The sequence below is a fragment of the Mustela erminea genome, chromosome 7 (assembly GCF_009829155.1).
Source record: "Mustela erminea isolate mMusErm1 chromosome 7, mMusErm1.Pri, whole genome shotgun sequence".
Classification (NCBI taxonomy): domain Eukaryota; kingdom Metazoa; phylum Chordata; class Mammalia; order Carnivora; family Mustelidae; genus Mustela; species Mustela erminea.
Window position 1 is genome coordinate 21,503,600 of NC_045620.1, and position 26,104 is coordinate 21,529,703.

At 53.2% G+C, this 26,104-nt stretch overlaps 1 protein-coding gene across 5 annotated transcripts in view; it reads right to left on the reverse strand.

Moving 5' to 3' along the window:
* SRC (SRC proto-oncogene, non-receptor tyrosine kinase) overlaps positions 1-26,104 on the reverse strand; it is an 86,179-nt gene that overhangs the window by 44,115 nt on the left and 15,960 nt on the right. For 2 of the 5 annotated variants that reach the window (XM_032350715.1, XM_032350710.1), the window contains exon 1: positions 6,584-6,793. The exons of 1 other annotated variant lie outside the window; for it this stretch is intronic. The gene's annotated coding sequence lies outside the window, so the exon portion shown is untranslated. Of the gene's footprint in view, positions 1-6,583; positions 6,795-26,104 lie in introns of those variants that run through there. 2 more of the 5 variants (XM_032350712.1, XM_032350716.1) reach the window with 2 other exon arrangements.

Here is a 26,104-nt window from a genome sequence, read left to right on the forward strand (position 1 = left end):
CTCGGACAAGTCACTTAACCTCTCTGCACCTCCAAATCCTTTCATGGGGCTCTGAGCGAGGGGCTCCCACCTCGGCAGATGGTGGGTTCATGGGGTGGGCGAGGGGTTAGTCCCATCCATGCAAGCAGAGAGACCAGCCGGGGTGACCCTGACTTGGGGCCTCAGTTTCCTCATCTGCCAAATGAAGAGGATTACGATGGTTCTGCCTCCCTCCTGGCCCTGCCGGGGATGCTCAAAGGGGGCTGTGGCAAGCGCTTAGTAAACTGTCAAGGGCGGTACCAGAGCGATGGTTCCTGCTGAGGCAAAAAGAACCCCATGACTTGCCATCTAGGGCAGAATGTGTCAGCGCCGTGAGGGAAGGCAGAGAAGAGGCAGCAGAGCGCAGAGCAGGAACGAATGGACTCAGGTTGGGGCACAGAGGGTGGTCACTAAGAACTTTCCAGAAGCAGAGGTATCTTAGCTACTTAGACAAGTATTGAGAGGGACGGCCACTGGGCAGTGGGCCCACAGAGGCCAGGCACAGAGGCTGGACAGACACACAGGGAGAGAGCCAAGCACTCTGAAAGGCTAAAGTGCCACCTGAGTACAAGGGAAATGGGGGTGCAGCCGCAGGTGGGTGAGTCACAGGTGGGCAGAGGCAGGAGCCAGGCTCGGGGAGGCTGGGTGATGCTGGTCACTTCCAATCCACCCCGTCACAAAAAAAAGTCTGTTTCTCGTTAACCTTCTCCTCGGCCACGTCCCATGGGACAAGCCTGCCACAGGCACAAGCAACCAGTGGGAGCCCCAGGGATTCCCCCAATCAATTGGCCCACAATTCCCATCCAGAATTCCCGCCTTGTCAGGAAATTGCCTGACAGACGCTTAGAACCGTGAAGCACTCGCCGTGTGCAGACTCAGCCACAGCAGCCATACATTAGCCCAGCTGACCCTCACACCACCTTGTCGAAGCTGGCCCTGGTACTGTCATCCCCGTGTCACAGACAGGGACACTAAAGCCCCAAGCAGTTGTTTTCCAACAATCCTACCCAGCAAACGCAGAGTCAATATTTGAACCCAGAACCAATGGGCTCCAAAAGCCTTTTGCTACGTCTACTCCCTTTATGCCATGAGTACCTAATGAGTACCCATGAGATCAATCCATGGACCTGGGAGCTCCTGAAGATCCAGTACTCCAGATCTGAATGGAGATCCATCAGCCAGAACCAGAAGCCCAGAAAGTCAGGACCACCTGCTCCCAGCAACACACCAACCCTATACGTGGGAAAGACTTCAGGCAAGCTGGGTGCCCACTCAGTGGGAATCAGATGTTACAAATCACCCAGAAGCCAGAAGTCTGGGCTGTGCTGGGAGATGGTGGCTCCAGCCCTTGTCCCCTCTGAGCCTCAGTTTCCTTTCCTGTGTAATGGGAACAAAAGTTGTGCCCACCCCACACTGGGGCAAAGGATGGAATGGGCCACCTTGCTGTGACCTGGCTGGACAGGGCATGACATGAGGACACCCATATCAGATGGAGTAAAAGGCAGTCCAAGGGAAGGTGATCAGGCCTGAACAGGCGGGCTGAGTTTCCAGACACCATCACCACCCCGACCTCCACCCCCAGCACCAGGAGTCAGCCTGTGCCGGCCTCGCAGCCCAGCGGGTCTGGGAACCCAGAGGACTCATTCCCACAGTCTCTAACAGCCCCACATGGGCTCAAAGAGGACTCCATCAGGCTTGCCCTGGAGGACCCCCCCCCCCCACCTAGGATCCCCACCGCAGAGCCTCAGTGAGGGAAAAGTCCTCCCCACACAGAGCAGGAAACTGAGGACCAGGGTAGGAAACACTCCTCATTTTATTTTGGAAACCCCTGTGTGGTTCTGCTGGGAGGAGAGGGACTGAGGCCCAGGTTAGAAGGATGTCACTTGCTCAAGGTCCTATAGCAGGGAGGTTTGGCTTCTGGCCGTGGGCTCTGGAATCCTCCCCATTCATCTACCCCTTGACTCGGCCCCAGCCAGGCTGTCCCGTGGGAAGGGGCAGGCTGTCCCGTGGGAAGGGGCAGGCTGGCTGAGTCGGGAGAGGCCTGGATCAAAAGATAGAAGACGGGCCTTTTTCTCCCAGCTTGGATAATATGTCCTGGGTCTTGCTGGCCTCGATTCCCCCATCTGTGAAAAGAGAAGGTCAGAACAGACCAGGCATGACAAACCCATGGCGTGTGTACAACATGCTCAAATCATCTGCCAATAGCAGACATTACGAATCCCTTACAGCACTCCTTCCCGGGAAGCCAAGACTGGGCCTCAGAAGCCTTCTCAACACAGCAGCGCAGGCGTGGGCCATCCTAAGACTGAATACTAGCTGAGCCCCCACGAGGGAGGAGAGGGAGAAAGATGTCCCATTTACAGAGCATCCAGTAGATTTGAGGCACCGGGAGAAATGAGCAGATTCCATCTTCACAGGGGAGGTGTGCCAAGGCCGAGGCTCCTCTGGACATACAGTGGGAACGGGGCCTTGACCACCAGGGAAGGAAGCATGCACTGGGCCTGCTTTTCACCGAATTGTAACACAGGGCCAGCCCCCAGGTAAAGGCAGATACGATCTCATCCCACTCTCCCTTTGGCCTTATCAAAGGTAAGCCCCAGGCCCACTTTGTAGCTTCAGAAACTGAGTCACAGGAAGGCGTTGTCCACTGCCAGAGGAGGAAGGACTTGAGTCAGGTCTGGGTCTTCCCCACCCCTATTCATCTAGTCAATGTGGGCTAAATGCCTTATTTCAGTCCCCTTGGGGCATCCTAGAAGCCATGACTCATATTATCCCACTTCACAGATGAGGAAACTGAGGCGCCCCAGAGGAAGTACCCGCACCCGCACCCCTACCCCTGCCCTGCCCAGTGGCTTGAGTGGAAACCAGGGTGGTCGGCTGTGGAGATAAGAGGGTAAGAGCGGTAGGGGGTGCAGGAGCAAAGGGCTGTAGGGATCCAAGGGGAGAGAGAGGTGTGGGAGCCACACGACCCAGGCAGAAAGTGGCTTCTCCACTCTGGGTCTTAGTATTTATATCTAGAAAATGGATCGATCTCACCTACGGCAGGCTTTTCAAGAAGCTGGACAGAGGTAGACCAGTAGTGCTCTCCCCAGCTGAGCCTCCTTGCACAGAAAGGAGTGAGCAGGACTCAAATCTCCCACACACGGGAGGCTTTCCCAGGCCATTCCCGCCCAGACCAGCACCCTCAGACTCCACGAGCTCATCTGCTTAAAGCCTTCACCACAGAGACCACGAGGCCAGAGCCACTGGGCCCACTGAACCACCCAGTAGAATACCATTCAAGGCAGGTCCCCCTCCCTAAGCACCTGCTGGCCCCATGCACTGGGGCTGTACAGCCCTCGTTTAACTGTCAGCTGATAGGGAGATATTTATTGTCTCCATTTTCAAGACGAAGAAAGTTAAGTCTCAGAAAGTTACAGCGAATGACCCAAAGATATACGACAAGGACAGACAGTCAGAATTCAAACACAGACCCGTTTGACTCCTGAGCCCTTATCATACCTCTGGTCTCCAGCTGCCTGCTTCCCACCTCACTGCTAGCCTCCGGCCGCCCTGCATGCACCGCCCCAACAGCTGGCTGCCCCCCCTCCTGCCTTCCTGCCAGTGAACTCCTACTCCACTTTCAAAGCCCAGCCTCAAATGCCTCCTCCTCTTGACTCCTGATCTAGGCCCCCACAGAATGCTTGGAGTCCAGCCCACAGATCTATTCCTACCAGGTGCCTTGAACAGCTCCGTTCCCACTGCTTCCAGCATGGCTCTGTTCACACAGGGGACACCAATTAGCCCCTTGTGTGAAGATGAAGGTCAAACTCCTCCCCAAGGCCCACACAGCCCCATATCGTCCAGGCCTGCTGATAACAACCCCCATAATACCCCCCACTTCACCTTTCACCCACTTTCCTTAATTCTCCACACTCTTAGATTCAGAGGCCTTCCCATTGTTTCTCAATAACAAGACACACTCCCCCACCTCAGGGCCTTTGCACATGCAGTTCCCTCTGGTTAGCGAGCCCTTCCCCCTAGCTCTATGCCTGGCCAGCTCGTACATACTTCCTTCTAGATTCCCTGCACCCCACGCCTCTCTCTCTATGCCCTTATCGCATCTGTGATTATATATTAATTTATTTGGCAACTTGATTGCTACTTGGCTCACGCACTAGACTCAAATATCTGAGAGGCCAGAGACCTGTTCACAACTCCGCAGCAAGGACCTACCCAGACTGACCACACTCCACAACCCCAGAGGCCCTGGGAAGTGTCTGAAGAGACACTTTGCTCACTTTGTTGAGCAAACTTCTTGCTCTCCCTGAGCACCACCTCCTGGAAGCCTCCTGACTGATGCCTCCTACAACTCCCACTACTAACCCCATCACCACACTGCTCAGCCTGAGTTAGAAGCTCCTAGTATACAGCAGAAGCTCATATACAGGGTCATGGATATTTGCATATAAGCACGTTTGGGAAAATGGGGTCAACTGAGGACTAGGGGTTTGGGGTGGGGGGTAGTGGGTAGTTGTCAGAAGGTCACTGAACCATCTACTCCCTGGCTCCTGGGGCTTAGGGGAGCCAGACATCCCCCCACCTACCCACCAGGTCACAATCAGGGAAGAAGCCAAAGCAGGCACAATGCTGTGAGCTGGAGAGAGTTCGTGCTCCAGGAAGAGGCTGGGGAGAGGAGGCAGAGCCAGGGAGCCTTCCTGGAAGAGGAGGGCCTGAAATTTAGCTTTCAAGAGCAAGAACAGATAAGCAGCTCAGAGAGGAGAGGGCAACGCTGGCAGGGACACCTTCAGGATAAAAGCCCAGGGGCCACCCAGGAGGGTCTAAGCAGGCAGTCAGCTGAGAGAGGTGACACATTGTAAATCACTTCCCTGTGTGGAAAGACCACATCACCAAGGCACACCATATCACCACTCCACCAAAAGGGCCTCACAGCTTCCATGCAATCACTCATCCATCAGGACAGTCTTTTCCAATACTATTGAGGGCCCAGCCCCAGACTGGGAAAGCCCTGCTCCCCGGACACTGGAGAGGGATACAAGGGCAGCCAGACTGGGGTCTCTGAAGCTCTGGGGTCAAACTGCATGAGCTTGGTCAACTCACCTCTCCTCTCTGAGCCTCAGTTTCTCCATTCGGCCTATTTTATACTTAATAAGACTGAGGCCTGAGGAAGCAGTGAGCGGCTTGAGGCTACACAGCTGCTGGCCGTCAGGACTGTGCTGGAACTGTCTCCTTCTCAAGGGGCGATGAGATGGCTTCCCGGACACCAATGCATCCTCTACTGGACACGAGTCCCACAGGACCTGCACCCTCAGCCTCACCCACTTTAAGCAATTCATCCAGTGAAGTGCTCATTTATTGAGCATCTACTACATACCAGGTTCCCACGTGTAGATTCCCCCATTCCACATGTGGGGCTCAGAGGGGTCATCCCTTGGCCCAGGTCACCCAGTGAGACAAGAAGTCTCGGTGTCTTGTCTGCCTGGCCAGGGGGCTGAGAAGAGGGTCAGGAACAGGACCAGCCTGGCCTCTTCTTGAAACCAAGTCTGATGTCAGCGGCACTGTGGCTGGGCCTGGACTCCCTGCAGGTAACCCAGGGACCACTGCCCCCACTGTGAAGGTCCCGAAGCTTGGGGACCCCACCTGGCCAAGCCTCACTTGTTCTGCCCACTGTCCGCTCAGCCTGAAGGCCCCAGAGGCAGACCTAATACCCCATAGGTGAGCCTCTTCTGTCCACACCCATCCTTCCCCAGGAGTCACAGCCCTGGGGACTGATCCAGACCTGCCACTGATCCAGACCCCAAGATCAGAGAGGGTAGGCAGTCCTCTGACCACACAGAGCTGGGCAAGTGGTTGGCCCCGTTGGCACTCAAACTCACCCCCAGCCAAAGCCCAGGCAAAGAGATGGACCCCGCCTGGTGGAGAAAACCCAAAACTTTTGCCAACTTCTGATCAGGCAAGAGGCTGGGCCTGCCAGGGGCGAGGCTGGGGGGCTGGGGGCAGCAGGGACCAACAGTGTGGCCCAGTCCCTTGCAGACCGGCAGCACCAGGCCCTACCCTAAGCCCCAGTAGGATAGGGAGGTCCTGGTCCCCCGGCCCCGCGCCCCTGGCTCGGCGTCCCCAGGCCCACCCTACCCGCCCCCTCTCCACCTCCCATCCCCGGCCGGGGGCGCCAGGCCCGGGAGCCGCGGCCAGAGGCGGCGCCGACAGGCTCAGATTTCAGATTTGGCCTAGACCTGGCCCGGGGGCTCGGCCTGGCTCCTGCTCTCAGGGGGCTCGCAGGAGCAGGGTGAGCTGGAGGTGGTCCCCGCGCCGACAGGACCCCCGAGCCCCCCGCCCCAGCCCCCTCCCCCCGCGGCATCACAACAAAAGGCCGCGCCGGGCAGGTCCCCGTGCTCCAGCCCAGCGCTCCGGGATCGCGGCTAGGACCCGGGGGTGGAGGTTGGAGGGGTGGACAGGAGCCCCCCGCGGCCCGGCGATCCGCCACCACGGTGGTCCCTGGCGGGGGCTCCCCCATGCCGGCCGGGACCGGGGGTCCGCGGAGGGGCGGGGGGTGGGGGGGGCTCACCTGGGCCGGTCGGTAGGCGGGCGCACCGGCAGACAGACGCACGGGGTGGCGGGGGCAGACAGCCGGACAGCCAGGGGTCGGGCAGACGGCGGCCTGGCCGCTCCGGCTCCCAGGCCGGAATGGATTCCGGGCCGGGAGAGACAGATCGAGAGAGAAAGGGAGGAGGAGGAGGAGGAGGAGGCGGCCCGGGGAGGGGAAGAGGAGGGAGGGAGGGAGCGCGCGAGCAGGGAGGAGGGGCCCGGCAGGCCGCCGGGAGGAGGAGGAACGAGGAAGCGTGCGGGGACGTATTCCCCGCCAGTGACCTAGGAAAGACCCACATGGGGACTCCCTACCCCACCGGAGCCGGGGGTCCGGGAGGGGCAGGGCCGGGGGCGGAGGCACAGAAACCCTGCCCCCACCCTGCCCCGTGAGAGTGCCCCACCCTGGGGGACCCCAAAAGACCCTCAAGCCAAAATGCCTTCCCTAACAGCCCCCAACCCACCCACCCTGTTTACCCCAAATCCACTTTTCGCAATTACCGATAATAATAATAATAATAATAATAATAATAATAATAATAAGGTCAGCGCTAATGAAGCCCTCACTCCTTGCCAGGCACCAGGCTAATGGCTCAGGTCGACTCTAGGATCTATTCCTAACAACACCTAGGCTGGGCAGACTGATGATTATCCCCATTTTACAGATGAAGAAACTGAGGCACAGAAAAGTAAGTTGAGAATCAAGCATTGGACCCTGGCCTTGACCTGTTTTCCAAAGTAAGGATTGAGGATTGGGGAAGGAAGATCAGAGTGGGGAGGAGGAACATTTATTTTAACAGATATGTGTTTATTTTATTTCTTTTTTTCTTTTTTTTAGATTTTATTATTTGAGAGAGAGGGAGAGAGCATGAGCAGAGAGAGGGGGAGGAGCAGAGGGAGAGGGACAAGCAGACTCACCATTGAGTGGGAAGCCAGATTCGGGGCTCAATCCCAGGACCCTGAGGTCATGACTGGAGTCAGATGCTTAGCCAGCTGAACCACCCAGGTGCCCCGACATGTGTTCGTTTTAATGTGTATTTATAAAACGAAACAGTAACTAAGGCGGCTCATCAGAAGTCATTGAGTTCTAGATATTCCTGCTTATGAGGGGGCTGAAGCCAGTACTTAGTGACAATCGCACTTCCAAGGAAATAAGGAGGCACATTTCATCTGGATGCAGGGGGCCAAGAGTTCAGCAGAGAAAGGGGACATAAGGAAGTGCTGCTTTATGCCACAAAGACTCCCCCAAATGCTATGCCAACAATGTTTCCCCCACCACCTCCCAGCCCATGCTCCAGAACGGCACCCCACATTTGGCTCTTCACTTGTCCCCTGGGAATCATGGCACAGGGCGGGTGGGTCTGAATCCAGCTTTAAGCACCTCCACCTGCTTCCTCTCTCGTTCCCTGAAAGTTCTCCCATTTCACAGATAGGAAACTAAGGCCCAGCCAGGTCCAACAGCACCAGGCCTAGGCTTCACCTCCTGAGAAAGGCTGGGAGGCGAACCCTAGCATATAGGAGGCAAAGGCCTCGGAGCACAATAGAGCCTCCAAGAGACCAGGAACGAGCAAGGCCTAGAGCCAGCCTGATCTGGGTTCAAATCTAGACTAGTTGCCCACCGGGGGCATGTTGTACAAGCCCACTGACTTCCCCAGCCCCATCCCCTTGCCTGCAAAACAGAAGTAAACGTGGCCACAGAGGATTCCTCTGAAGGTCAGAACGGACAGGGGTGAGGGTGGCCAAGCTTGCACTCAGCTAGTGGTATCAGCTATGATAGTTCTTATGGTTGGTAAACTGAGGCCGGAGGCGGAAGCAGCTGCTGGAAGTCCCACAGCCAGTCAGAGCCAGCACCTGAAGCCAGCCTGGCCGGGGAGAACAGGTATTCCTGTTTGCAAGGCTGACTTAAAGATAAACCGCAGCTTCCTGGGATTCTGGGCGGGCTCCGGGGCTGGAGGAGCCAGTTTCTTGGTTTCTCTTATTCACTCCTGAAGGCCTTCACCGGCCACACAGGCCAGATGGGGATGGATAGTCACCAGGTGGGTGTTGCAACTGACTCTTAGCACTTGAAGCAGCTAATTGTGCTCATCTCTCCAATTCCAAGGTCCATGACGTCACATGGGTAGCTCGGTATTACCCACCATTGATGGAAATAGTTCCGCCTTGGAAACAAGGGGAGGGGGGAGGCTTTTTTTCCTTCCAGTGAGCTAAATGCTAAATATTTACAATCACAGAACACTCATCCCAAGGGGTTGAACCGAAAGTTCTGGGCTTCTTCTGGACCTGGGACGACAGAGAGCTTTAAAAGCACAGACTTTGGATCCACAGACTTGGGTTTGAGTCCCAACTCTGCCACTTCTTGTATGCGGAATGGTTAGCGTGCTGTTTTTCTAAGCCTCAGTGTGCCAATCTGCAATATGGGCTAAAGATCGTGCTTCTCTCAGAAGGCTCTCCTGAAGATGAAACATGATCTACACTTAGTATGTGTGAGCCCTCAGGATTCATACCCCTACGCACTCTCTTGAAGGAGGCAGGGGCTACTGGGACACGTTTTGGGTCTGTAAGCACAGGTGCGGCCTTTTGCCTGGAGCCACGACTGGCTTTGAGGGTGGGCTCAGAGGCTGAGGTTCTTAGGAGGCCCTTCAGGAGGATATGGTCAATACGATGGTTTCAGTATTGAGTGGTGGAAGTGTTTGTAATTTTCATACCCCTACCCCTGGGCCTTTGCTCCGGCTGTAAGCCAACCAGGAATGCTTACCCCATATTTCTAGCTTCCCAATGCCCCCTGCTCATTAAGGTCCTGAATAAATGTCACCTCTTCCAGGACGTGCTTCCTGACAGAGCCCTGATGGAGGCACACTGCAGATCTGTCCCCACCCTGAGGGCAGGGACTATGGTCTGACCCATGCCCAGCACAGAGCAGATACCGCCCAGCTATCTGGAGAGATCAGACTAGGGACGTCCACATACAAAAGTTCAAATTCCAACTCTTCTATTCTTGACTGTATGGTCCTGTCCTCTCTTGAGCCTCAATTTACTCATCAGTATAGTGGGGGCAACAACTGTACCAGCTTCTCTGATTATACAGATACAAGAGTCCCTGGTTTTGTGGATAAGTAACTCTTCATGCATTATTCTGTTTAAACCCTTGTTAGTAAAACAGCGACTCGTTGCTTAATATCTGCAAGCTATTCATCATCATTAATGGACAGCAAACAGTTATGGACCACCAATGGTAAACAAAGCCTTGGGCCTGGCCTGGAATGCCACAAGGACAATCTCCCAAACCAAAGCACCCAGCAAATGAGAGATATTAGTGATGTCAACACATTATATCTCCGGAAACCTCCTCTTCCCTCTAATATCCAGCCTGGGTCAAAGCTACCTGGAGGACAAGGTAGAAGGGGTCAGGGAGGCCTGGACATATACAACTGGCAGCAGTTCCCTGGGTGACAGCTTTCCCGTGACATGGGATATGAGGCCCCCTCTGTACTTTACCCAAGGCCCTGGTGGCTCTGGTTCAATGGTTGCCTAGTGGCCACACCCACCCCAGGCCCAGGTCACCCTTGAAGCAGCGACTGGGAAGCCAACCCATCACAGACTCTCAGCGGGAAATTCCAGACCAGCCCTGTCATTCTCCAGAAGGTGGACTGCAAGTTGTCTGTTCAAAGCCACAGGGCTCGCGGTGAAAGAACAGGGTGAAAGCGAGGGCAGGCTCTGGCTTGAGGCTGTGGAAGGGGCGTGGCCCCTTCCGTGGCACTGCACTTGACAGGTGACACAGAGATGCCCAGTTCTTCAGCGCCTCAGCTGGATCTGTCCCTTTCGAACTGCTTAGGCCTCCCACACAAGCCCTGCTCACCTTCCCTCCTTGTCCAGCCGGCCTCCCTGCAGTTACCCATCACAGCAGATCATTCCACCTGGAGGCTTTGCAGCTGCTGGTCCCTCTGCCGGCAAGGCTAAGCTCTACTCTTTCCTCCTCTGGTCAGTCCATATTTACTGAGCATCTACTAGGTGCTAGGGTCCGTGCTAGGGGCTAGGAATGCAGCAGTGAAGAAACCAAGTCGGGGTCACCTGGGTGGCTCCGTTGGTTAAGCCACTGCCTTCGGCTCAGGTCAGGATCCCGGAGTTCCGGGATTGAGTTCCACATCAGGCACCAGCTCCACGGGGAGTCTGCTTCTCCCTCTGACCTTCTCCTCTCTCATGCTCTCTCTCACTGTCCCTCTCCTCAAATAAATAAATAAAATCTTAAAAAAAAAAAAAAAAAAAAAGAAAGGAAAGAAAAGAAAAGAAACAAAGTCGGACCTCTGCCTTAGAGTTGCTCATAGCCTCAAGGAAAGGGAAGTTCGACCAGTGCACCAGGCACGGTGATGGGGCAAGCATTGGGAGATGGGGCGGGGGGGGGGGGGGGCACGGGTAGCAGTGCTCAGAGGAACCTCCCCAACCCCCGTCCAGAGTGTGTAGTGGAGTAGGAGGCTGGTGAAGAATGAAGGTCCACTACGGAGAGTGTAGAAGCCTAAGGAGAGCACTGCTGATGAAAATCAGATGGAGATAATGTTCCAGGCAAGGGGAACAGCATGAGCAAAGACACAGAGGCCCAAACCACTGCTGTGTTTCAACCATGATCAGGGCAGGTCGGATGGAGCACAGCATGATGGGCAGGCTGGAGTGGGGGAGGGGAGGGGAGATGGGCAGCTGGGGTGAGCTCTGAGGATCCCTGAATGCCAGGCTGCTTGGCTTCTGTCCCGGAAGCCTTGGGGAGCCATGGAGGGTTGTGAGCAGAAGAAGGCCTGGGGAGACGTGTTTTCGCTGAATGGAAGACAAGCTGGGGGGCAGGGAAGAAAGAACAGTCTGGAGGCCTCTGATGGCAGCCACAGCTGAGGACCAGCTGAAGCCAAGCCCCGGGCCTACCTAGTGTGTATGAACACAGGAGTTCCAGGGAGTGAGTCCAAACCAGCCCGAGGACAGTAGAGATGCATCCCAAGCCCCATGAGAGTCAGAAGGCACTTGGGTCAGGTGAGCGGCGTGTTCTCCCTCAGAGGCCAGCTGCCAGCAGGGTGGCCAGCCTCCAGCAGGTTCTTCCAGTAGCCACCCGCCTTCCAGGGAAGGAACAGAGACAGCGGACCCCTTGAGCAAATCATGACATTAACCATCAAAATCCTCACAGCCCCACCTTCGGGGTATGCATGGCCAATTCGCAGATGGGAAGCCTGAGGTTCAAATGCTTCTCTGTCCAGCCCAGAGTCTGGTGACAAAACGGGGAATGTCACAGGCAGAAAAGACCTCCCCGTGTGAAGAGAAGGGAGACACTGCCCCCCACCCAGGTTCCTGTGAAGGGCAGGAGCCAAGAAACTCGGGCATTCATCATCCCCCCCACTCCCCTCAGGCCACAGTAGAGGCCCAGAGAAGGACAGACAATATCCCAAGGTCATGGGGAAGCGGGGAGTCCTCTGGCAGGCAGAACCAGCCCCCCTCCAGGCCCGGCCTCCTTCCACCATGTCTCTGAATGTTTGTGAGGAAAGATGAAAGGAGCCAGGGCCCTTGATCCGCCTGGCCTGGCGGGAGGGCAGAGGGCAGGGCGGAAATCTGCAGCCAGAGTGGTGACCCCCAAGATCAGAGGGGGTAGAAACCCCTGCTGCGCAGACAGGAGACAGCCTGCAACAGGAGGGCTTCAAAGAATACTTGTAAAAATAATCATCAGAGCACCAGCTCCCCGTCGCTGTGCACACTGCTTCCTGGCCAGTGCCCTGTCCTGGGGCTCTGTGTGTAGCATCTTGTGTGTTCCTTCCAGCTCTGTGACGTAGGAGCTACCGTTATCCCCATGGGACAGAGGAGGAGACTGAGGCTCAGAGGAGGAGACTCATGCCACAGCGGCGGAGTGCAGGCCCTCGAATCCAAACCCAGGCAGAATTCAAGTCCCCCTGAGAATGATGCTCCAGTGTTTCTACCCAGCCCAGAACTTCTGTGAGCCTCGGCCTCCAGGGCCTTCACCTATTTCACGTCCAAGGGGGAGAGGCGGGGCCCACAGAGCCTGACCCAACAGTTGACCCCACCTCAGCCCCTCCCGGAGCCTCCACTTCCCCCTTATGGAATGTCACCATCTCCACCGGTTCCCAGGCTTGTTGGAAAGATGGACTGTAGCAATGTTTTGTGGGAGTGCCTCGAAAAGCAGATACTCAAGAAGAAAAAATGCTAGTACTCGACTCTGCCTTCGCAGAAGGAGCATAACTCTGCATTCCTTAGTGACCTCCTTCCTTCCAAGGAGAACAGCGCAGAAGCAGGGGCAGGGAGGTCTGTTGAAATGGAGAAACCTGACAAACTCTGCCTCAGCCAGGTAGTCAAGGTCAACATCAACAAGGATAAGTCATGGTAATGATATGTGTACTTGATATGATGTGATGAGAGCAACACTCACCTCTGTGGTCTTCCTCTCCAGAACCCGTAATCCCCATGTAATCATGAGGAAAACATCAGACAAATTCCAGTAAAGAGATATGCTACAAATATTAGTTGACCAGTTCTCCTTAAAGGTCAAGGCAGCTGCGTGGCTCAGTCGGTTAAGCGTCTGCCTTTGGCTTGGGCCATGATCTCTGGGTCCTGGGATCCGAGCCCCATGTTGGTATCCCTGCTCAGTGGGGAGTCTGCTTCTCCCTCTCCCTTTGCCCCTCCCCACCTCTTGTGCTTGCTCTCTCTGCCAAATAAATAAATAAAATCTAAAAAAAACTGTCAAGGTCATAAAAACCAAGGGAAGTCTGAGAAATTGTCACAGCCAAGAGCCTAAGGAGACACGATGATGAAATGTAATGTGGCATCCTGGATGGCATCCTGGACCAGAAAAGGGACATTAGGGGAAAACCAAGGATCTCTGAGTAAAGCGTGGACATTAGCTAATAATATATACCAATATTGTCTCATTAGTTGTCATGAATGTATCATGCTAAAGCAAGATGTTACTAACAGAGGAAATATATATGCCACATTAGGTTCTAGAGCAAAGGGAAGGATTTTAGGACTGGCAGGAAGCCAAGAGAGCTGTCTCTAAACATTTCCTTCTAACCCTGGAGAAACTGAGGACAGAGGAATTGAAGTGATTACCCAAGGTCATACCACCAGTTGAGGACAGCCTAGACTAGAATCAAAGCTTCTTAATGTCACAAGAATGTGTTAAATGCCTGTCGTATACAAGGCAACAGCCTATGTCCTCGTCATGTTGAAGTCAGGTTAAGAAGTTCAAAGATTTGTCCATGGCTCAGCACCTCCTTTGGGCCAGGTATCCCAGGACACAGACCCTGACCCTTGGGGGCTCTCAAGCCAGAAGGGGAAACAGATGCTGACGCATCCCAAGTTGGAGGGCCAGGAGCCATGAACTCCCCCGTCCAAAAGGTACTGCCCCAGGGTGCCTGGGTGGCTCAGTGGGTTAAGCCTCTGCTCAGGTCATGATCTCAGGGTCCTGGGATCGAAACCCTCGTCGGCGGGGGGGGGGGGGCCTCTGCTCAGCGGGGAGCCTGCTTCCCCGCCCCCACCCCCGCCTGCCTGCCTCTCTGCCTACTTGTGATCTCTGTCAAATAAATAAATAAAATCTTTTAAAAAAATCCCACCCCGCATGTGCAGCCCGTGTGACCTCACCGAGCCTCACTCTGCCAGTGACATCAAACACTTGGTGATTGTACAAAGTACCAGTGATGCTGAGAGAGGATCCAATCAGGTGTCAAGGCCAAGAGGGAGCTAGCGTGGGGCCCTGGGCACTCTGCACACGTTCCATGAACGGTGATTCTTTCCATCGACTTCTTAGGGCAATCTGAGGGCTGGAAGAGCCAGAAGAGGTAGCCACTTCTCAGTTTGCCTCAGTTTCTCCAGGAGCTGCCCCAGTGAGGAACATTTAGGTTGGGTCTGGAAGGACAGGAAAGGGTTTGCCAGGCAAGGAGGAAGTGGAAGGCTCCAGAGTTCACTGTCTGGTCTGGCAGAGAACAAGGCATCAGGCTACTCTCTCAGGGCACTTCCATGTGACAGGACTTCCCCGTTTCCTGGCCTTGCTGCCTCCTTCCTGGCCTCCCTGGGCCATGGGTTCACCACCGCCTGAGTCAAGGGCAGAGGCAGCAGGGGCTGGGCCAGGGTGGGGGTGGGCACCAGAGCCACACGACTCCAGGCCTCTGTCTGGAAATGAAACCAAGCCGTGCCTCCCACTCACCAGCTGAGTGTCGCTTATACAACTTCCTCCTTCTGTTCCCATTCAGGAATTACCCGGGGCAGGCTCTGCGGTGGTTAGGGGATTGCCCCAAAGGCTGGGCCGGGGGCCTCTGGGTCTTCTCTGGCCCCTGAAAGACTCCCAGACCCCTCATCTGGTCAGTCTTCTCCTTGTCCCATCCCTGCCTCTACACATCTGTCTGTGTAGTGTGGTCCACCGTCTCCCCTCTCTCAGCTTGTCCGAACCCTGCTCGCCCCCAGACCCCTCCTGGAAGCCTTCTGCAGACACCCCTCCCAGTCCTGGCCTCGCTAACTGTTCACAGGTCTCCTATATTGCAGGTCTTGTGCTAGGGTTGGGGACCGATGCCACAGGGATGGTCCCCTGCAGCTTGGGCCTCTAACTCCTATGTCCCTGTGCACCCCACATGCCTTATCCACTCTCAGGGAGAGTATTGGAAACCAGCACCCCAGTCCAGTGAAGTCTCTGCACGGTGTGGTCTTAGGAAAGCCCCTTCCGCTCTCAGTCAGCGTTGTTTCCATAGCTGCTGAAGGAAGAGATTCAGTGACATGTTCTGGGGGCCTTAAGAGAACGGGACGGTGAGGACTGCCGGACCCCACCCTACCAAACCCAATGTAGAGATTCCCTCCAAGGGGAACTGGTAAAATGCATACAGCAGGACTCCAATTCATTCAAATTTCTAGGTGGAAACAAATATGGGGACCCAAGGAAGGGGACCCATCAGCCAGCCAGACATCCTTGCTACGAGCAGCTATGGAAGGGCGCCTGGGTAACTCAGTCCCTTGAGCCCCCAGCTCTTGGGTTTGGCTCAGGTCATGATCTCATGGGTTGTGGGATCAAGTTCCGCATGGGGCTCCTTGCTCAGTGGGGAGTCTGCTTGAAGGTCTCTCCTTCTTCCCCTCCCCTCCACTCTCTCTCTCTCTAAGATAAATAAAAGTTAATCTTGAAGAAAAAAAAAGAGCAGCTACAGAGACCTCGCTTTCAATCCTGCCTCAATAGCCCTGTGACCTTGGACCAGTCACTTGATCCCTCTCGCCCTCACTTCTCTCATCTGGAAACTGGAGATAACAGTACATACTTCACATGGCTCTTAAGTGATTGGCAAGACACATGCGGATATACTGCTGTTGTTACTGTTATTGCTGGTGCAGTTGGCCTAAGATTCCATGAATAGAGTGGACAATGAGGGCAGCCTTAAAAAATTCACAGTGGGGCGCCTGTGTGGCTCAGTGGGTTGAGCCTCTGCCTTCGGCTCAGGTCATGATCTTAGGGTCCTGGGATCGAGCCCCGCATCGGGCTCTCTGCTCAGCAGGGAGCCTGCTCCCTCCTCTCTCTCTGCCTGACTCTCTGCCTACTTGTGATCCCTGTGTGTCAAATAAATAAATAAAATCGTTTAAAAAAATTAACAATATAGATCTATATATTTTGCCATAGAATTCACGCTTAATTAGTGAATTAAAATGTTACAGTATTACTAATATAATTCTGGGGCGCCTGGGTGGCTCAGTCAGTTAAGGGTCCAACTCTTGATCTCAGCCAGGTTGTGATCTCAGGGTCATGAGATCAAGCCCCAGGTCGGTCTCCATGCCCCATGGGGAGTCTACTTGGGATTCTCTCTCCCTCTCCCTCTGCCCCCACCCAGTCACACTCTCTCTCAAATAACTAAATAAAACCTTTTAAAAATAATAAGAAGAAATACTATAATCTCATCTCTGTTAAAAAAAAAAAAATGGGCATGGGAGAAAGAAATAAACACTAGCATGTTTCTAGCAGCTGTCCCAGGGTTGGAGGAGCAGAGATGAGCTGAATTATTTTTTTTTCCTCTGTGCTTGTCTTTTCTTTTGTAGTTTTCTATCATAAGCTCATGTTACTGGAGCAATAGGAGGTAATATAGGTTGCTGGTGACTGATCACAGTCTTTGCTCCCCAACTGATCTGAACACCCAATACAAGGCCTGGTCCCAGAACTCCACAGCTCAGGGCTCCTGGGAGACAAAGTCCTTAAGGGTGAGCTGGTCATGCACTTGACCTCTCTCTACCTGATCTGTGCTGGCCTCTGAAGGTGCATCTGCCTGGAATCCTGGTGCTCATTTTGCTCCTGGCCCCATCTGATGAGGAAGACAGAAACTCCCAGGGGAAGTGCCCAGTTCTCTCCTGACGTCCCAGAACCCTGCTTCCCTTCCCTTCAGCCTTGGCTCACCCTGTTTACTTCCACAAACCCTCTGCAGAGGCGAAAATGGGGTGGGGGGCGCTCTTGGGCCCTTGGCCTGGGTTTAAGGTCAAGGACGCACGCAGCCCGTGCTCCCCTAAGAGGAGCCCATGGTCCCATGGCTTCAACCAGACTTTCTCTTCGGCCCTTCCAAAGCTGACCCTGACACAAGAGCTCACTTGGGAAGGGATCCGAGAAGCTGCAGAGGCAGGGAAGGAGGAAGGAGCAAAGCCAACAGAAGAAATGTTATCCAGGTCACTGCCATAGGCAACAGGAGTCCCAGTCCCCACAGTCCTCCAAGAAACGTTTTCCCCCACTCTTCCTAACCAAGCCACTCCCTGCCTCCAAGGAGCCAGAGGGAGAAGATCTGAGAAGGAAGGGACTACCAGCCAGCTTTACCCCCTCCCCCTCCCCAGCCCCAGCATCTCCACCTGCCCGGCTCCCCACAGAGCTCTGCATACCTCCATCCATCATCTCACAGACCCTTCCCCAGGACAGTCCCCCAGTGCCCACTCTCGGCTCCAGGATATCCCTCTTCTCCTAAGCAGAACACAACCTCTCTGTTCCCTGAAACTGGCCTCCTCCTGGGTCCCCCACTTAGGGATAGTTGCCCCCTCCTCTCAGGCCCTTCAGCCAAAAACCAGGCATTCCAGCCTCCCACCACTCACCCCCAAGACCTAGATGGGGCCTAGCTCACCCAGACACCATCTTGTCGTCTGATCCCCCATCCCCGACTCATTCTGTAACAGCCCTCGAGTTCCTCATTCCAAACCAGAGCTCTGGTCCTTCACTGACTCCCTGTGGTCTCCAGCCAGAGCCCACACTTAGGAGGTCACACGGGGCCCTGCCAGCCTTTCAGGCCCCACCTTCATCTTGGCCAACCCCCCCCACCCCCACGACACTGTCTCACCTCCAGGCTTTTGCTCTTGTTTTCCCGACTGGGATGTCCTTCTCCCTGCCTCTCCTCCCTGGTTAATCCTGCTCCTTCTTTGGTCCCTCTTCTGACCCTCCAGCCTAGGCCAAAGCTTCACAGACCCCATCTGTACTTCCCACAAGGAAGGCTCATTTGAACCCTACCAGTCCCCACCCTCTACTCCCACCCACAGACCAAAGAGCTCCAGGGGTTAGAGGTTGGACCTGGGTTATGCCCAGACCAGCGCTTGACCCTGAATAGGCCCCACGCTTGTTGGGACAGGAACCTCAGGCCTGGGCTGCCCAGGTCCACTGGAGCAGTGCCAGGCCTAGTCCAGCCCCTGCCTGAGGCTAGCAAGTTAGCTCAGGCTTCTAGACCAGGAACCGAGCCAGGTGCCCTGCCCCAAGTCGCGCCCTGAGTCTGGCCTTACCTTCTCCCCATGCCCGTGCCAACTCGGGGGGTGGGGATCTCACAAGGAGCCAGGAAGGATCCCAGCCCCCACCTTGGCTCAGGTCTTAGCAAACTGGGGCCACTGTCCCTGGCTGATGGTTAGATAGGGGAGGCCCAGAGTTGGCAGGGAGGTCTCTCCCCACAACACGAACTTGAGCCAGGCCTCTTGCCACTTGTGGTCTGTGCTCAACTTCCCACCGCAGCTACCTCCCAATAATTAAATATATTTAATCATCTAATAGTTAAATTAGCTTCCTGGGCCTTGAACTAGCTCCCCTAAAGCCTTCCCATTCCTAGAGATGCCAGTATAGGTGTTTCCAGGACCTTGGGATGGGGCTACTTGATCTGATTCAGCTCCGCAAACACGAAGTGCTTTCTGTGTCAACAGGAGGAAACGTGCCCCGGGAAATATACAGCGGGTCTAAGGGCCAACCTGGGCGGCATCCCCTCCCTGCGGCACCTTGCGCCATCACCAGCCAAGCCTCTCTATCTGCCTGGCATTGGAAACTCAGGGCCCAGAGGGGGTGAGTAACTTGCCCAAGGTCACAGAGGCCAGGCCTGGAGATCTGGCAGAGGCCTACAGAGTTGCGGAAACATTTCCTATCTGGTGTTTGCACGCTGGTTGATGAAACACATACAGCCCCAGCCTTCAAGATCCCAGGGCCAGATCTCGAGAGAAATGAGAGGTGGTCAAAAGCCAGAGAACAAACCTATTGACACAGAAATCCAGGCTGTGCTAGAGTGGGAGTCGATGGGGGGCAGGGGGCAGGATGGGGAGCAGGCAGGGAGCAGGAGGACGGGGGACATGGAGGGCTTCTCAGAGGAGGTGAATTTTACTAAAGCTTGAAGGATGAAAGGAATGGCGATATAAAGATTTGGTGGGGGTGGGGAGGGGCGAGGGTTCAGGCAAAGGTCCTGCGGTGAGAATTGAGGCAAATCAGTCTGTGTGGAGCCATGGGGGGCAGGAGGGGGGCAATGGGAGATGAAGCTGGAGCCCAGAGCCTCTGTGAGCCCTGGGAGGGCCCAGGAGGGGAATCACAACAGCGTATGTTTCTGAAAGATCCTGCTGGCAGCTGCATGGAGGGGGGTTGAGGGAGGCAGAGAGAGGCGGGCAGCTCTCTGGGAGGGGCGAGGTGGCTCAGCCCTGGCAGGGAGGCAGCCAGAAGCGCCCGGCCCGAGGGCATGGGGGAAGCGGTCAGGGTCCTCACTCGGATGGGGAGTGTGGGCCCACAGAGAGGCCAAAATCGAGACTGATCCTCAGGCTTCTGGTGAATGGAGTTGCCTTTTACTGAGATGGGGAAGCCTGGGTAGGAGCCCGCTGAGGGGAAAATGTCAAGAGTTCAGTTTTGGCCGAATTATGTTGGAGAAACCCTCTCTAGGTATCCATGGAGATGGTGAAAAATCAGTAATTCTTCAGCCAACACTTACCAAACACACTGCATTGGGCTCTAACTGCCTTCTTCGTGTAAACTCATCGAATCCCTTCACCAAGCCCTTGGAAAAGGTGCTTTTGTTCTGCCCGTTTCTTGGACAGGGAAACTGAGGCTCGGAGTAGGTTGCTGTGCAGAGGAGGAGAAGAAGGCAGGCAGCATCCCAGGGAGCCCCCATGTCTAGAAGGCCTCCAAAAGGGCTCTGGCTTCCCGGAAGGGGCTTCTCCTGGGTCAGACATTGCCGGGAGGCCAAACAAATGAAGATAGGATCACAGGGTGCCCCGGGGACCGAGGCACAGGGCAGTGTAGCCCCCAGCATGCAGGGACAGGGGAGTGCGGAGGCCAGGGGGAAAGGGAAGAGGGGTGTTGAGCAAGAGGGCCTCACACTTCCCAGAAGCTCAGCCTGGCAGGGGTGAGATGGAGCCGCTGGTGGGACTGTGGACCGCAGGACGCTGCCCAGCCCACCTAAGGCCAGCGACTTCAGCAGTTTGCCAGAGGGACGGACACTTCTGAGTAATGATTTCCCTTTTGATATCATCCGGGTCTCTGTGCACCTAAGCCCTTCGTCAGCCTTGAGATCTCTCCCCATCCTGCCCTGTGCCAATTCTCCAGTGGCCTGAGGGGCAGGGTGCCGGGTCAGGGGAGGGAAGGGTGACTCATTCCTACCTCTCTCAGCTCAGGCTATTTCCACACGAACTGGGACTTGGTCAGAGCTGAGAGGGTGGAAGGCGTCCCTGTGCTCTCTGAGGACTGTGGGCCTAGGAACCGAGGAGGGCCAGGCCTTGAATGCCAGGATAAGGCCAGCATCTGCTGGCTGCTGGACCAGGAGCCCTCCAAGCTCAACAGTGAACAACGACACTTTCCCCCACCCGAGCCATCTACAGTGGGGAGACACCGGCCATCCACTGGCCACTGGGGCCATCTTCCACGAGTGTATTCTAGGGAGACTTAGGGGCTTGTCCAAGGTCTCATTCCATCCCCTCCTTCCATCTGTGTCACCCGATGCTTTAATCCTCCGACTGTCACCTCCCCCTGGAAACTTTCCCGGACTCTCCTCCAGGCTGAGTCAGGGCCTTCTTCTGCATTCCCAGAGCCCCTCAGGAACAACATCAGCAGGCTTGTCACAGTCTCTTGTACTTGTCTGTGTGTCACCTGGCCTCACAAATGGAAGGCAGGGGCCACTGAGCAGGACTGATCCACTTTGGTGTCCCTGGTGCCCAGCTCAGGGTCTGGAGAGACCTGGGGCTGGAGTGTGTTTGTTGAACCAAGCTCCGCTGAACTGAACCCCTTTGTGCCTTGTGAGGGGCCACAGGCCTTGATCTTTCTCTGGCTTAGGAGACGGGCGCCATATTTCAGGTTCAGCGCTTCCGTCAAGCGGCCGTGCAGACGCGGAGGGCCCGGGGATGACAGAAAACTAAAAGGGCTGTCAGCTTCCTGGCCTCATTTTCCAGAGGAGGAAGTTGAAACTCAAAGCTATGAAGTCCACATCCTCGCGATCAGCAGGGATGAATCACACAGACGGCCGGGGCCCTGCTCCGAGGCTCCCCTTCCGTCAACGCGGAAGCCCAGGGATCCTTGCCTCCAAAAGCTCAGCTTCCTTGGGTCCTGTGAGCTCATAGGCCTCAGGCCCTGCAGTGAGGGGAGGAGACATCATTCAAGAGGCTGTTTATCATCGTGTTGTACCCCCCCTGCGCTCTTGAAGCAAAACAGTCCCAAGAAAGAGGGTGATTCATTCACAGGACCCTTTGCCAGTTCCAGAGAAAAGGCAGACCAGAAATACATTCCGCAACTTTTGAAGAGGAGACAAAGAAATCTCCAGACGAAGTTTCTCTTTAGCGGACACAGGCTGGGGGAACATATATATTTTACATATTTATGTATTATAAATATTTATATATTTCTATTACATGGTTTTTCTCTCAGAGAGCCGAGCTCTGGGGGAAAGAAGTTGTCATGGTTTCAGCCAAATTCCCCCCCAAAACACAAGGTAGTGGCCTCTAAGAAAAGACTGCACTGCTTTTAGAACAACTTGACGACAGACGCCTGGGTGGCTCAGTTGTTACACGTCTGCCTTCAGCTCAGATCATGATCCCAGGAGCCTGGGATCGAGCCCTGCGTCCTCGCTTAGCAGGAGTCTGCTTCTCCCTCTGCTTGCCCTTCCCCCTGCGTGTGCACTCGGTGCGTGAGCTGTTCTCTCTGACAAATAAATAAGTAAATTCTTAAAAAAAAAAAAAAAAAAGGAGAACAACTTGATGGGCTCAACCTGACAACCACTCCTAAGGTTAACTGATTGGATGTGAGTTAAAACCAGATTAGATGGGCTGTTTTAGTTGTTCTTGATGTTAATCCCTCTCGAACTCTGTCAAGGAGAGGGTGAGAAATTCATGTGTGTTCCTCTTAAGTAGAGGGAAGCTTGGGGCACCCGCGTGGCTCAGTGGTTAAGCCTCTGCCTTCGGCTCAGGTCATGATCTCAGGGTCCTGGGATCAAGCCTCGAATCAGGCTCTCTGCTCAGCGGGGAGCCTGCTTCTCCCTCTCTCTCTGCCTGCCTCTCCGCCTACTTGTGATTTCTCTCTCTGTCAAATAAATAAATAAAGTCTTAAAATAAATAAAGTATTAAAAAAAAAAAGTAGAGGGAAGCTTGCTGAATGTGTTGGAGGCTTTGGACATCTTGCAAACAGGAAGCCATGGAGGGAAGTAACAGGTGAGTCTGGTGGGGGGCTGGTAGGGGAGGAAGATGCTTGGGGGTAGCATGACTTAATTGCCAGCAGAGTGAATGGCAAACCTCCACGACTGACAGAAAACCTCTGGAACTACTGTAGCAGTACAAAGACAGATGGAAAATTCAGTCTCTTTTTGAAGTCTCATTACCTATGCTCTAGGTTTGGGTCTCCTATAATATGAATGTCATACTCAACTCTTTAAAAATTGTACTTTTAGCTCCCAGTCCTGAGCTGGGTAGAAGTAGGAGCGAGCTTGACCTCTTTGCCCATGTGAAGTTGTGTTCAGTTCTGACTCCAAAGAGCGTAGGTGGCATTGGTCATGTCTCTGGTGCTATTTGAGATACGATTCCCCCATCTGTAAAATCTTAGAGAAGAGAATGGGTTGAGGAAGAAGAGGGAAGTTTGAGGCATGGGCTTTGGAGTCATACTGCCTGAGTTCTAATTTTTCTAGCTGTGTGTCCTGAGGGAAGTTGCTTAACCTTTCTGAGCCTTGCTTTTCTCATTTGTAAAGCAGAGACAATAATATCTACCTCATGGGATTTGCTGAGAAGTTAAACTATGTAATGTTTACAAAGCACATAGCTTAGTGCCTGGCCCCCAAGAAGGTGTTTTATTAAGGTTTAATTGATAATGCTCTGATCTTAAGCATTCAATTTTGGCAGCCGTGTATCAAGATACAGAACATTTCCATCACCCCAGAACATTTTTCTTGTGCCCCTTCCTAGTCAGTCCTCCTGGGAACAACCACTGATCTGATTTCTATCACCACAATTTAGTTTATTTTAGAATTCCACATGCATAGAGTTAGACAGTGTTTATTGTATTTGGTTTTGGGTATATTTGGCTTCTTTCATTCAATGTAATTCTGAGAGTCATTCATATTATTGCCTGTATAGTAGATCATTTATTTATGGTGTAGTATTTTGCTGTATAATATGCTACAGTTTATACATTCTACAGAAGATGAGCATCTGGGCTATTTCCAGTGTTTGCCTTTTAGGAATAACGCAGCTATGAATATTTTCGCCAGGATTTAGTGCAAGACTTTCATGGACAAATATTTTCTTTTCTCTTGGGTAAACACCAAGGAATGGAGTGCTAGGTCATAGAGTAGATGTATGTTGAACTTCTTAAAGACACTCTGATTGTCTTCTAAAGTGGTTGTACTGTTTGACATGTCCATCAGTGATGTGTGAGAGTTCCAGTCCCTCCGTGGTCTCCCCAACATTTGGTGTGGTCAGTCTTTTCCCTTTTAGTCATTCAGGCATCACCCTGTGGTCTTCATTTGCATTCCCCTGATGACTAATGAACTCATTCTGTGTGCTTATTTAGAATATCTTTAAAGGTAGCTCCTCCCCCCTTTCACTGCCCTGTGGCTTTCAACCTCCAGTATTTGAAAAACTGTTGAATAAATGTGCAAGGGAAAGACTGATAGAAAAATCTAGAAATATAAAGAGCTCTACAAGTACAAAGGCAAGCCTGCGCTCAGCCTCAGAACCCCTCCCTTAATTTGCATTTCCCAGGACTGAGCGGCTAAGGACACGCTTGTCTTCTGAAGACGTTAAGATCATGGCTGACCTGGGATCCGTGTTTGTGGGTGAAGGCGGGGAGAGAGGGGATGTTTGTTTGTTTGTTTGTTTGTTTAAAGTAGGCTCCATGCCTGATGTGGGACTCAAACTCAACAACCCTGAGATCAAGAGTCTGAGCCAGCCAGGCATTCCAAGGTCAGAATGTTTTAATGAAAAATTTATCTGGTTGAATAATCATTTTCACTGCTACCGTTTATAAACTACCCACTATGCTCCAGGCACCTCATACACATAAAGCATTGTCATTTTTTTAAAAGACTTTAATTTTTAAGTAATCTCTACACCCAGTGTGGAGCTCAAGCTTACAACCCGGAGATCAAGAGTCATACGCTTCACTGACTGAGGCTGCCAGTTTCCCCCAGCATGTCTAATTTTTTTAAAGTTTTTCGGGTTTTTGTTTGTTTGTTTTGGGGTTTTTTAGTTTTTTGTTTTTGTTTTTGAGAGAGACAGAGAGACAGAGAGAGGTAGCACAAGTGGGGGACGGGGCAGAGGGAGAAACAGACTCCCCACCGAGCAGGGAGCCAAATGTGGAGCTGGATGCCAGGACCCTGGGATCATGACCTGAGCCAAAGGCAGATGTTTAACTGACTGAGCCACCCACGCGCCCAACATGTCTAATTTTTACAGCTACCCTGCAAGGTTATTATATGATCTCCATTTGATGGACTCTGAAAATCAGACATGTAAATTCCTTTGATAACACCACACAACTACACCTCTACACGCATGCACACAATGGGGTAGCATTTAGCCCTAAAGTGAAATGAATGCTACACTTTCCTACAATGTGGATGAACCTCAGAAACTCATGCTGAAAGAAAGCAACCAGACATAAAAGGTCACACACTGTGTGATTCCATTTGTATGAAATATCCAGAATAGGTAAATCTATACCTATAGACAGACAGCAGACTGGTGGTTGCCAGGGGCTGGCGGAAAGGTGAATGGGAAGTACCTGTTAAATCAGTTATTCTTTTGGGGTGACAAAAATGGTTTGGAACTAGATGGAGGTGGTAGTTGCACATCATAAATTAATTTTTTTAATAAGAATTTTTTTAACATTTTTATTCATTTATTTGAGAGAGAGCATGTGTGTATGAGCTCAAGCTGGGGGAAGGGCAGAGGAGAGGGAGAGGGACAAGCAGACTCCACACTGAGCCTGGAGCCTGACACTGGGCTTGATGTCATGACCTTGAGATCATGACCTGAGCCAAAACCAAGAGTCGGAGGCTTAACTGACTGAGCCACCCAGCCACCCCCGTCGTAAATTTAACCAATGCTACCGAGTTGTACACTTTACAATGGCTAATTTTATGTTATGTGAATTTTACCTCAGTATGATTAAAGCAGCAACAATTCCACCCTACAGTCTCTCCCTCATTGATGAGCGTAATTTTGCCATTACTGATTTAGTTCTTTGGATAGCGAAGCCTCCAGCACCTGCACCCAATCTTTTCTCCCCCAGAAAATCCCCCATGAGAATTCCAGGGCAGAAATGGAGGAATCAGCAACATGGCTCAGAGGGCAGGCACTGGAGTCAGGCTGCCTGAGTTCAATTCCAGGCACCTCCATACCCCCATCTGTAAAATGGGGATGATAATGGTACCAACTTCATGGGGTTGCTCCGAGGACAGAATGAAATCATTCATGTAAAGTATCTGCACAGGTGTCATGTTTATGCACTAAGCTGTATTGTTAGGGTGGAGGCCACCTTTCCCTACCATCAACCATACCATAAATTTTTATTGAGCACCTACTACACGCCCAGCACTCTTCTAGGCCCTGGGGATTCAACTAGGAACAAGAATAACAATAAAGTTCCTTCTTGGAGTATAAGAGAGTAGACAAAGGAAGTAAAATACACAGTATGTTAGCTGATGGTATAAGCTGAGGAGAGAAAAAAGTGATAAGGAACAGGAAGTTTGGGGGAGAATTTGAAACCGGCTGGCTACAGGTGTCTTCCCTCCGTAATGACCAGAAAGAAGTGAGGTATATT